Raw genomic sequence first — 13,911 nt, 5'->3', positions numbered from 1 at the left:
TTGTATATCTTATGTGGTTTGATACACTTAATTCACTATAAACTGTGCTCTGATGCCAAATCTGTCACACCCCCAAACCGAGGATGGCGGAAACGTCCGGGGTGGAGGACTTCATGTATAATATCATAACAACAATTGCAATAGTAATTCAAGTAAACACAACCAACATATATATATATATATATATATATATATATATATATATATATATATATATATAATTGAAAAGTTACATCATTATGATTTACATGTTATAAATCAATTACAATACATGGACAAGATAGGAAATGTTTTACGTCTTAGCATCCCATTCTCAACAACACTTGGTTACCTGTTTAATGATTTCCTGAGAGTACAAGTGGTTTGAAAAAGTGTCAACACAATGGTTGGTGAGTTCATAAGTATTTGTTTTGTATTATTAAATGCTTTTCACATACAAACATAGTATTTGTTTTCTTTTGAAATTGGCAAACAATTGTATTCGAGATAATGGTTTATAGAATTGAAAGTTGATTAACAAAGGATAACAACAACAAATAGTCCTCACCCTATACATATACATATGTATATATATAGGATGGAGCATCTAATCATCATACACACTCAACCACGTGCGATCAATCACCTTAGCGTCCCAAGGTGGGGTGGTAAACCCAATAGCGCTATTATTGTCCATAACGTACCTCAAGAATACGAGCATAGTTATGGAGAGTAGACTAAAAATGATAATGCACTACAAATACATGTAGCGTAAACAAAACAAAATGACAATGCACTACAAATACATGTATCGTAAACAAAACAATAATAATAGTGCACTACAAATACAAGTAGCGCAAACAAAACAATATTTATACAAATACTGAGTTATGTATAAATTATAGAAAACTCGTATGGTGATGTGCAAGTAGCCATTTGAAAATCAAGAACTTGAACTACTTGCACCTTGCGTTGTTTTGAAAACTAAAATGTTTAAGTTTACCAAAACCGGTCGTGATTGAAGTTCAACTTTTCTGATGTAATCTATTGAAAACGTTTAATTATGATATTGATGATTTAACTTGTATTCCCCCCTTAAAACTTAATAAAAATATAAAATGTAGGGGTATGAACTCACCTTCGTATGGGGAATGAGGCTCGTGGCGTGAAACTGGTCGTGGCAACGCTACGTGATATTCCTCGTTTGTAAGACGTATCACCGAGTATATTTGCATTTCTTTCGTAGCGTGATCTCGATCCCGATTCATTTTGGTGAAGCTTTTCGTGAATAACCGCGAGGTCACCTTTCTTGGACTTTAAAACATTTCCGGGTTTGTTTGTAAATTATTTTAACCAAAGTGGGACTGATTGGGTAAAAATAATTTCAAAGGAGGGGTTGTTATCAACAATTGGATTCAAAGATTGGGGTTTGGACTGAAATTGCAAGGTATTTGTCAAAGGAGGTTAAGTTTTGATAATTTAAAAGGATGTTTGATTTATGTTTGACCTTTGACTGGGTCAAACCCGGAACCCATTTCCCTTTTTTTTTTGTTGGAGCCCCGTATCCGATCCAGTATCAAGGATTAGGGCTTTTGCCCTCATTATGCCCGATCGCTTCCTAAAGAAAGACTCAGACGCGATCTTCGGGTGTGCACATGACTGCAAAATGGCGAACAACATGTACGGGAGTGGAGGCGACCGGTCATAGAACCGAAAAGCATCAGAATCACCACCATCACCGCCCGGCTCCGACGTCCCTGTGAAGGTTCTACCTCAGTCGACAGAAATCTTAGCCCGAGGGAACGAGGCAGCCGCCTCAGTCGATGTTCAAGGATGCGTCGGGCTTGATTCGATTGGAGCTTGAAGACGAAGGCAGACATGGCCGATGGTAATCATGAGAGGGGCAGCAGTAGGTGGCGGCGAAGGGTCAAATCCCGGCGAGCTCCAAGGTTTCTCTCACACCGTCGATAATCACCATTCACGGGAACAAGGAGCGGTTCAAGGGTAGATCGGGGAAAAGAGCAAGACCGGAAGCAGGAAGCCAACGATAGTGGCTTGATGAGGGTTATACGGTCGTGAGGAGGGGGAGACGACTTCTCAGGTGAGCTCTTCTTGATCCTTTTTGCTTCTTCGCCGGTATCGATCCGATTGGAGAGCAATAACAACATCAGACGATGTTTAGGGTGGGTTGGGTGGTTCCGATCGGGGAAACAGGTGGGGTCGTGAAGGTGATGGCAGTCGCTCCTCCGATTGTTATTCTTGGGTTCTTTCTCACATACTTCTGGCAGCAAACCCGTAAGGAGGAGGATGGCTGCAAATGCGGATCGACGTGGCGTTTGGGATTGTGCTTCTTCGATTGGAGGGGAGAAGAGACTCCGATGGCCATTCAGATTTCTCCTTCGACTTGATTTGGTATGAACCCTTTTTCCTTTCCTGGTTTGTTTTGACAGCATTCAATTCAGTAACAAGAGGGTTGTTTGGGTTTATTGTTGATCCGACAAGAGAGGAGAGAAGAGACGAGGTACTGCTGCCCTCTTTGATTGTCGGAGATCCCCCCTCCTGTGGGGTTTTTCTGTGATTGAAACTGAAGAAGAGGGGAAGAGAAATAGCAAAATCAAACACTGATATCGTGGGGTGTTTTGTTGTTTCAAATTACAGGAAAAAAAACAGGAAGAAAACGGGGAGGCTGCCCCTCTTGGTCTCTCCGAAAACAGCCACCACCACCGGTGGTTCTTGGCAGAAAACAATGAAGATGAAGGGAAGGGCTGATGCTTCATCAATTGCCGGAAATCACCACTTCTGGTGATGTTCTTCATAGCCAACGATCCCAACAGCAAGGAAAGAAAGAAAGCAATTGTTTTGAGGTGAGAAATTTGGTTTATCTGTGAGCCCAGGAAAAGGAAAGTGGAAGAAGAGCCAGAAGCTTGGAAGAAAACAGGCTGTCAATTGGCTGTCACTTGGCTTGTTTATTCATTTATTCATCTATTTGTATTTGTATTTATCTATTTATTTATTTGAATTTGATATATTGGTAGATGTATTTGTGTACGTATTTATATAATGTATTTGGTCTTTTTGAATTATACACAATACAAAATCTTAAGTGTATATTTATTTCGAATATAAAATACATTACATATCCTACATGTATTTAGATATTTGCAAAGGTAATTAACACACACACACACATATATTTAATAGACCCCAATTTACGTGCAATTGGTCTTTATTGCATAACGGCTCACGGGGGTTTGATCGTCGAACTCTGACCGAATTTAACCGGTTTTTACATCTGGTAGTCAACATCATTCTTTTCTAGTCTAGCTCAAACTGGAAATGGTAGTGGAGGCTGATATGGCTTGACAGGAGGCTTGTTTTTCTGTTCAGGTGGGGGACTCATCGAGTCCGTAACTTCGACTCGACGAGTCGGGTTGGGAATTTGTGATTCTTCATGTTCTGCTTCTTCCTCTTGAACCAGCTTAGGCTCTTCTTGCTGAATAGGGGCCAGAGGAGTTATAATCTTCCCACTCCTAGTTGTCACGATATTTATATGTGCACCTTTTGGGTTACTTTCGGTATTACTAGGAAGTCCACCCAGTCGTCTCTCGTTCACTTGTTGTGCAAGTTGGCCCAGCTGCTTTTCTATGTTGAGAATAGAAGCTTGCTGATTCCTAAGCAGAGCTTGTTGATCTTTCATCATAATTTGGTGTTCTCTCAACATATTTTGTTGATATTTGATTGCAACATCGGTATCATTATGTCTTTTCTCGGACGCGGCCACGAATCTTGTAAGCATGTCTTCCAAATCTGATTTCTTTTCATACACCGGCTCCTCCTTTTGATAAAAGCCTCTATCTTTTTGCTTATATTTTTCCTCCCTTGTCTTTTTGTACTCATCATATGGTAGCCATTCTTTCTTGGGTTTTCGCCAATTGTCATCATACCTATCACCACTTGAATAGCACACTTGCACTTTCCGGTTCCCGTTCTCATCAAGGTCACAATCTTTAGTAAGGTGGGGCCCTCTATAATTTTCACATCCCACTCTAATGGCATGGATGGATTGGTCCATCTTAGTCATCCTTCGATCCATGCTTTCCAATTTTGCCATCAATGCTGCCATGTCATCCGTAATAGAATTCACCGTCCCTCGAGTTAAGTCATTCCTTGGGTTGTGATATTATCTAGAGTGCTTAGAGAATTCTTCAATTAGAGCCTTTATTACTAGGGGTGGTTTCTTTGTGAGTGGTCCTTGCGAGTCAAGGAGTTGCCTGGTTGTCACATTTACTCCATCATAGAAAATGGAGACTTCTTGTTGGCTGTTTAGATCGTGATGTGGGAAATTTCTTAGTAAACCCTTGTATCTTTCCCATGCTTTATAAAGTGACTCTCCAGCTTGTTGTTCAAAATTGGCAATGGCTTTCTTCAATTTGGATATCTTTGATGGAGGGCAAAATTGGTCTATAAATTCTTCTTTTATTTTAGTCCAAGTAGTGATGGATCCTGGAGGGAGTGATTTCAGCCAATCTTTCACGGCTCCCTTGAATGTGACTGGTAGCATACGTAGCAAAACAGTGTCGCAAGCCACATTAGGGACATTGAAGTAGTCGACTGTGTCATTGACCTTGTCAATATGCTTGTATGTGTCTTCATGATCCTTCCCGTAGAATGGGATTTCCTTAAGTTGAGCAAGTATGTGGCCCTTAAGTTCAAAGGTGGCAGTTGCGGGAATCGCAGGTTGCACGAGTCCCGGGCCGGTGTCGTCACGCATCTTTTTCTTCCATTCACCCATGGGAACTTCATAGATGTTAGCCATGGTGTTAGCTAGTTCGCCCTCTATGTCGCTTCCTTCTTCAGATTCACTCTCGTCCTTTTCGGATTCGTACACGATATCCTCCTTCTTCGGGTCTTCGTCCGCCACTGAAGAGATGTTGGATTCTCCCACTTTCTTGCCCTTTTTCTTACTAAAAACAGATTTGAGATTCTTCAACGGCGAATTCTTTGATGTTGCGGTTTCTCCTACGGTTTTGCCTTTGTTTTTTCTCAAAGTTGCTTCCGGGTCTTCAAGTGGTGGAATCAAAGGTGTACCTCCTCCTCTGGTCATAAACGACTGCAATCAAAATAGAAAACACGAGTAAAAAGAACAAAAATAAACTAAAAACGAAATTGTGTGTTCAGCGATGGACTCGTCGAGTAGCTTCGACTGCACTCGGCGAGTACAGAGCTAAAACATAAATAAATTAAACAAAAGTTCTAAAAACAGAAAAACTTAAAACTTATCCTAATAACTAATTTACTAAAGCAGTAACTTTGTGCAAGATGGATCTCACACAAAGGATCGATAATACTAGAAATTAGAATTAATTTTTGAACCGTTCCCCGGCAACGGCGCCAAAAACTTGATGTGTATAAAAATGCACTGGTTTTAGTCCTACTTTTAAGATGTAATTTTAACACAAAGGCAGTGAACCTGTCTTTTAGTGGTATAGTTGAGAAAGTAGGGTATCGAACTCGAGGAACGGAAATTAAACTAATAACTAGAATTAACTAAAAAGTAATAAAAGTAAAAGGTTTTCTCTAGTTTTACATGACTAGAAACTTTAACACACTAACTAACACGCAAATTAAGTAACTAATCGGCTAAAAACAAGTAAGAACTAACCAAATTCAGTAATAAAGAGGTTTCTGTTTAGGTTCGATTCGTTTACTCATATGGTTGATTTATGACAAGTGCAATGGATTAATTGTTATTGGTTACCGACTAAGGTGATTAGATTCACATTCGCTATTATCAATCCTTAAGAAACAAATTAACTTAAGCAGTGATCAAGTGTTTAAACTAATGAATTTCCTAGTTTAATTATTCGGATTAAATAAGACTTGTAATTAGTTAATCAAATTAATAATTCAACTAACCTCTTGTTGATGGTTTATCACACAAGCTCACATATTAATTTACCCATTCTCTAGTTAACCCTAGTTTCACATTCACTATTCCTAGGCACATAACAATGCTTTCAAATAAATCACATGAGGTAAGCAATTAAGAGATGTTCATGCAGCTTAATTACTTGTTAATTAACTGAAAATAGTTATGGTTAATGCATAAGGTTCTTTAACAAGCTTAATTTAATAAAATTCACCAATAAACAATTAATCATACCATAAATCAATCCATAGTTATAAACTCTTCTACCCTAAACAGAAACTGTGACAACCCGAAACTTTTTCCGTTCCGTTAATAAAATTTGAATTGATTAATTTTCCGTCAAACTTCTTGGTTTAGAAAATCATCTAGTTTTATATAATTAAATTTATATATGCGAGTCGGAACAAAATCGCGCAAAAGACCCGAAGTCTCCTCAAAAATCAAAACAATTTTCGGCCTAAGTGAGTTTACGGCCGTAAACGAGTTTGCGGCCGTACACCCGTTTACGGCCAGTGTCAGGTGGACCCCATCCACCGACCACAAAACCCCTATAAATATGAGACCCCCACCCTCATTTGAACACCGCTGGCCGAAAACTCTCTCCTTCTCTCTCTAAAAACCCTGACCGTAAACACCTAAAAACACCTTCAATCTTCGGGAAAACATCGAGAAACACCATTTGGAGTCATTTCGGGACGTCTGGAGCACATTTCTCTTCGAAATCAGCACCCTTGTTCTTGAGTTTACGGCCCACCTTCAAAGACCGTAAACCCTGTTCTTGAGTTTACGACCGTAAACTCACAGAGTCTGCAAAGGCCGTAAACCCCAGTTCACGGCCGTAAACCCTGTTCACGGGCGTAAACTGTCTGTCGACCGTAAACCACCCTTCACGACCGTAAACCCTTGTTCACGGCCGAAAACTCGATTCCTTGATTCAATCAAGTCCCGGTAACATCCCTCAACCGAGCACAAGTGTTCTTCTAACACTTTATCTAACGAAATCGCTAATTTAGATACATATATGTATTTATTTGATAATAGGATTCCGTTAAGTGCCACGTACAACAACTCGAGGATCTTCATTTCAGTCGACGCTTTCACACAACAACAGTGAGTTCATACCCCTACACTTTTACTGGTTTTAAAACGTTTTAAGGGGGAGAATACAAGCTAAACCATAAATGCTTTTGTAAATTAATACAAAGAGCTTTTAACAAATATAAAACTCATGCAATTCTCATACTTTAACCCTTTTGTACTATGTTGAGCATAAGGGAAGTTTTTCAACTTATCTCTAAATTGCATAGTTTTCCGGACTCGATATTCACTACGCTATACATGCAAACTATAATCGGTATAGTTTGGGATTTTCAAAACATAACAAGTACAGAAACTGTCACTACTAAACATATATGATAGATTTAGTTATAGTTTACATCACAACATGAACATGGCATTCATAACTGTAATTGTCACTACATACGGTATACATACGGATTTCACTACGGTATAACGCTACAACACTACATGTAAACTAGATTGTACGATACTGTGAGGCTCTACTTCAACACTGTACCCTTAGGCGTACAGGGTTAAATCCTATCATAGTATAACCAGAGTCTCCTGGAGGGAGAGTGTGAGATTTGTGACTAGATCTATTCGGGACTGACAATCCCACACCCGAACGGCTAGCTACAGTTAGGCAGGCATGCATGGGGTGACAAATGTCATTTAACTCAACGCCTGAAGAACGTTGGAAAGGTCTCTAGTCATATCAAGTATGGTTATATGACTCACAATATGTACAAATCACCTTTAGTTTGTAAGTTGGCACTCTTCAACAGTTTTATTTATACTAAATAGAACTAATACACACTAGAACTGGAGAATTTACAGGGTTTTCAAACAGAACCGATCATACAATGGTTTCACGTACGAAATACTTATACATCATGATTAGCATTAACTAGTCACATGAAGTATTATTTTCGCATATCACTATAGTTTTCAGTAACAAACATTCATGGTTTTATACATGATTGAAAACACTACATTTTCACTAAAGAAAATATCGGATTTTCTTGGAAACATACAGTTATTCATGGTTTTATGCAGAATTTAAAACACTACATTTTCACTAAAGAAAATATCATATTTTCTTGAAACTATACGAACACCTTTACATGCTCATCAACAAGTTTTCATTACAAAATACCACTTATGAACTCACCAGCTTTATGCTGATATTTTTCAAACTGCTTGTATTTTCAGGAAATCAGTAGACAGGTAGCTGCTGGATTTTTTTTTGAGGAGCTGGAGCAATAAGAGTTTTATGTTTATATTTTACAAACTATTTGATGTAATTCAAACAAGTTTCAGACAAAGTTCCAAACTGTGTAATCATTTTCATTTAAGTATTCACTGTAATGGTTGTGTTGCTATGCTTGCTATTATTCATTGGTTGTGATGCTACACATGACGTCCTCCACCCCAGAATGTTTCCGCCATTCTGGTTTTGGGGTGTGACAGATTGGTATCAGAGCCCTTGTTTATAACGAACTAGTATACCGAACCTTACGTGGTATACAACTATAAACACTAAGGGGCCTAAATGCTCTGCAGTAAAAGTATATTTTAAAAAATATAAGTATTTTTATAAAAAGTATATGAGCATGCATACGTAACAGAATTCATGTCATTAGTAGAGCAAAACAAAAAGTATTTGGATGTTGGGGCACTGCGGTTAAACCTGGGCAGTTTTGTAATCATGTTTAGGGTGAATATAGCCTGATCAACTATATTCAGTCAAGACATGACCAACATGTGCTTGGGAATGACGGTGGTGTTACAGCAGGCCTAAAACTTACCAAAAACATTCATCTTAAAATACTATAGGAGTATTTTGCTAGAGCCAAATTCAGTGAGGAGATTCATTCCTAGTGTTGCTACCTATTCGTTTCTCAGCGATAACTTACTTGCATTAGTAACCTTTCATTGCTTGTCGCTTGGTAGAACACTTTATTATCAGGATGAGATATTTCTTGTTTCATATATCTTGAGGACTTACCATCCTCTTCTTCCTGATTGTTTATAGAGCAAGATTCCTCCCCGAAGAAGACCCATTAGAAGAAACGACGACACCCCACCACCACCCCCTCAGTTCGACCCCGTCATGTTCCAGGCAGCAGTTACCGCCGCCGTGACTGCAGCAATGACACAAGTGAATGCTGGTGGGGATGGAGGTGGAACCGATCCTCAAGGACAAGTCGGAAGTCAGGGAAAACAAAAGGAGTGTTCCTATAAGGACTTCATGACCGCAAAGCCCAAGCCCTTCGATGGAAATGGAGGAGTCATCGCTCTGACTCGATGGTTCGAGAAGATCGAATCCATCTTCAAAATTTGTGCCTGTTCAGAAGCTAACAAGGTGAAATTCGCCGCCTGCACCTTCACTGAACGAGCCTTGACCTGGTGGAATGGTCAAGTCAAATCCCTAACCCTGCCAGTGGCTAATGCCATCGGTTGGGAAAGACCGAAGGAACTCATGTTTGTTGAATACCGCCCGAGGGGCGAGGTGCTAAAGTTGGAGCACGAACTTTGGAATCTGAAGATGAAAGGATCTGACATCGCTGCCTACACTGTTAGATTTTGTGATCTGGCTCTCCTTTGTCCGGGAATGGTCACCCCGGAAAGCAAAAAGATCGAGAGGTATATCTGGGGACTGACGCAACCAACTAAAGGAAATGTCTTGGCTGCTAGGCTGACTACATTTGAAAGCGCCAAGGATCTGGCGCAGACTCTGATCGATCATGGAGTCGATCTAGATGAGGTGGCAGCTGTCTCTGAGCCACAATAGGAAAGTGGTGGGAAGAAGAAGAAATCTTGGAACAAGCGGAAGAGCCAGTCTTCGCATGAGCCTTCCAAGAAACAACAAACAATGGCAGTTCATGCTGCTACTACTCCTGCTGCTACTCCAGCTGCTGTTCCAACCACCCAAGCTCCTACCGGTGTTTATGCAGGGAAGCTACCTCTATACAACAAGTGTAACTTTCATCATCACGGACCCTGCCGTGAGTTGAGTTGCAATATTTGTGGAAGGAAGGGACACACAGGTCGATACTGCAAGGTGCCAACCCAACCAACCAACCAGGCTCCAGGAGCGGGTGCTGGTCAAGCTTGTTATGGATGAGGAGAGGCTGGGCACTTCAGGAGAAACTGCCCCAAGTCAACAACTGGTGGCAATACAGGAAGTGTTCTGGCGATGGGCCAGGAGGAAGCGGTCGCTGATCCTACCGTTGTTACGGGTACGTTCCTCCTTGACAACTCTTATGCATGCATTCTTTTCGATTCTGGTGCGGAGAGGAGTTTTGTGAGTCATGCATTCAAACATCTAATAAAAGGTAAACCCCAACCTTTAACCGAAACGTTCACTGCCGAGATGGCTAACGAAAAGAAAGAGAGCGCTAATGACATATTCATAGGCTGTACTCTTACCCTAGACAATTACTCCTTTCCCATCGACCTTATGCCCGTATGCATCAAGAGTTTCAATGTCATTATCGGCATGGACTGGTTGAGCTCCAGTCGTGCTGATATTCTTTGCTTCGAGAAAGCTATCCGTCTCAATCTTCCCTCTAGTGAAACCCTCATGATTTGCGAAGATAAGCTTAGCTTGAACCTTCGTATCATTTCATGCATCAAGGCCCAAGAGTATCTGCGGAAGGAATGCCATGCATTCCTAGCTCACGTCGTTGATGAGATGCAAAAAGCTAAAGACCTCAGGAGTCTTCCCGAAGTCTGCAATTTTCCTGATGTCTTCCCCGAAGACCTCCCAGGAATTCCTCCCGAGCGTCAAGTCGAGTTTCGCATCGACTTAATCCCCGGAGCTACTCCTGTAGCTAAGTCCCCTTATCGTTTAGCGCCGGCGGAAATGCAAGAGTTATCCAACCAGCTCGATGAGCTGATCAGCAAGGGATTTATAAGGCCGAGTTCCTCACCCTGGGGAGCTCCGATCTTATTCGTGAAAAAGAAAGATGGATCCTTTCGGATGTGCATTGACTACCGAGAGCTGAACAAGCTGACCATCAAGAACCGTTATCCTTTACCCAGAATCGACGACCTCTTCGACCAACTTCAGGAGCCAGTTATTTCTCCAAGATAGACCTAAGATCAGGGTACGATCAGTTACAAGTTCATGAGAATGATGTTCCCAAGACAGCATTCCGAACTCGTTACGGACACTATGAGTTCGTAGTAATGCCTTTCGGTCTAACCAACGCACCGGCAGTATTCATGGACCCGATGAATCGGGTGTGCCGCCCTTTCCTAGACAAGTTTGTGATCGTGTTCATCAACGATATACTTGTCTATTCGTGGAGTGAGAATGATCATAAACAACACTTGAGGTAGGTGTTGGAAACATTAAGGGCGGAGAAGCTATACGCGAAATTTTCAAAGTGTGAGTTCTGGATCAGGAAGGTAAATTTCCTTGGTCACGTGGTTAGTGAGGAAGGAATACACGTGGACCCTTCCAAAATCAAAGCGATTGTGAATTGGTCTACACCAAAGACACCCACAAAAATCCGACAATTCTTGGGTCTCGCAGGCTATTATCGCAGGTTCATCCAGAACTTCTCCAGAATCGCCAAGCCTTTAACTACCCTGACACAGAAAGGTGTAACCTTTAGGTGGGGAGTCAAGCAAGACACTGCGTTTCAAACATTAAAGCAGGCCTTATGCAGCGCACCTATCTTATCCCTGCCCGAAGGGATGGAAGACTTCGTTGTCTACTGTGATGCATCCAATCAGGGACTAGGCTGTGTGCTCATGCAACGAGGAAAGGTTATCGCCTATGCCTCGAGGCAGTTGAAAACACACGAGGTAAATTACACAACTCACGATCTAGAGATGGGAGCAGTGGTCTTTGCATTAAAGATCTGAAGACACAATCTCTATGGAACCTGTAACGACGTAAATTTTAAAACAAATTTTCATTTTTCAACATAATAAAACTCATATAATATTCTCAAAATCTCATGTATCAAATGTCATCATAATAAAACATATCCCATAATCTCAAAACATAATCCTCTCCCAATGTGTACAACTCATGTCGGCGCCTTCCCGCGATCCTCGCTGGTACTTGAAACACATATCACATAACACGGTAAGCATAAATGCTTAGTGAGTTCCCCAAAATACTACATACAGCACATAAGCCACTCGAGGCTGAGACCTTCCGGTCAATGTGTCTCAGGGGCCTTTCGGTCCCACAATCTGAGTAAACCTTCCGGTCCTACTCTGTCGACCTTCTGGTCCATACCATATTGACCTTCCGGTCCATACACTGCTGACCTTCCGGTCCATACCATACTAACCTTCCGGTCCATACCATTCTTACTCAACACATACATAACACATATATATCACATAGAAACATATATCACATACTCGTCATAGCACATAAGACCTTCCGGTCACACATAATTACCACTCTAGGTAAGGTATAGTGAGAAAACTCACCTTGTATGATGTCTAGTAAACTCTCGTGCTCGATATCCCCGATCTAGCCTCCGCCTAATCACATAAAGTAATTATCTCTAATTAATACGGATCTCAAAGGCTAGACTAGTCCCTCCCTATATTCTCTCAGAAGGGGAAAAGACCATTTTACCCCTCCAATGGTCCAATGTCCAAATGTTGACCAAACCCTAAAAGTCAACCCCAGTCAATGGTCCAACTTTGACCAGACTCGTCGAGTGCACTCGGGTGACTCGGCGAGTCCATGCGTGTCCTCTGAATCCTCCTACGGTCTCACTCGACTCGTCGAGTTAACCTTTCTCTCGATGGGTTACCACTAATCACGAATCGTGGTGCAACACGATCTGACTCGTCGAGTCCGCTCATGGACTCGACGAGTTTCTTCCATGAGAATACTCAAACGACCTTCTGAGGTCAGATATGTTTCTCTAACCTATAGATCTGACCTTCTAACACCCAAAAGTCGCGTAAAGGTCTAAACTTTACGTTCATGCATCGCACATATAGCTCTATTTGATGAAATAGCCCTAAAAATGGAGTCCTAGGCTCAATACTCCCATGTAACATCATAAAGCTTGGTTGTTGGGTGATAACGTCTATTTTATGCATATATTTATGATGTTTTCTTATTATTTTTTACTATGTTTTTATGTTATTTAGAACTAAAAGATACTTAATATGTTTTGAAATATTCAATTACAGTTAAAATGGGAGCTGGAATACAAAAGGAAGAGAATGGAGCTGAAAATATGCAAAAAGGATATTGCTGGCAGATTGACCCCTCTTCCCTTTTTCGGTTATATCTGATGACTCGTAGGTCCAATTGATGAGATTCAAAATGTTCTGAAAACTAGACGAAATTTCCTACGATTTATATGAGAGGAACTTTTTGCTAATTCGGCATTTATCTTATCCAAAATCGGCTTTGAAGATGAAACATAAAAGCTGGACGGAAATTCCCTCCAAGTTACTTATTCCCCAAGCACCACTTACCTTATTTTTATTTCCTTAATCCCTAAGCCAACATTAGTTTCCTTATTCCTATCCAACACTAATATTCCATATTAATTCCATCTCCATTTAACTATAAATACCCCATATCATTCACCCATTTTCATAATCTATGATATTCCACTTCGACTTGTATGACAAGAAAACTTCATAACTGCCGTTTTGAGGGTCTAGAAGGCGGCCAGAAGGCCGTTAAGCTGATAGGAGCGAAGACCTGAAGGACTAGAGAGCGGATTCGTTTCGGTAATCATGTGGTTTGTTATCGTGACCATGTTTAGCATTCCACTGTGATCCTATTATGTTTTTACTTTCTGATTTTGGTGTCAAAACCATTTGCTTTGAGTTTATGATTAGATGAAACCTTGATTTGTGGATTAATTGCTATATTGGATTGTTTTATTTGTATTTAATTTATCTTGTTAAGCTTGTTAAAAGATCCTTATGTGTTAATGACA

General features: G+C 40.7%; 1 non-coding gene across 1 annotated transcript; it reads left to right on the top strand.

Moving 5' to 3' along the window:
• The first annotated feature begins 4,304 nt into the window (after positions 1-4,304).
• LOC145110319 (small nucleolar RNA R71) lies at positions 4,305-4,411 on the top strand. The gene has a single exon (XR_013709701.1). It is a non-coding gene; the product is annotated as a small nucleolar RNA R71 (small nucleolar RNA).
• Positions 4,412-13,911: the final 9,500 nt, after the last annotated feature.

This window comes from Lactuca virosa, chromosome 4 (genome assembly GCF_052849685.1).
Source record: "Lactuca virosa cultivar CGN04683 chromosome 4, Lactuca_virosa_CGN04683_v6, whole genome shotgun sequence".
NCBI classification, from domain to species: Eukaryota; Viridiplantae; Streptophyta; class Magnoliopsida; order Asterales; family Asteraceae; genus Lactuca; species Lactuca virosa.
This window is presented reverse-complemented; position numbering and strand designations above follow the sequence as displayed.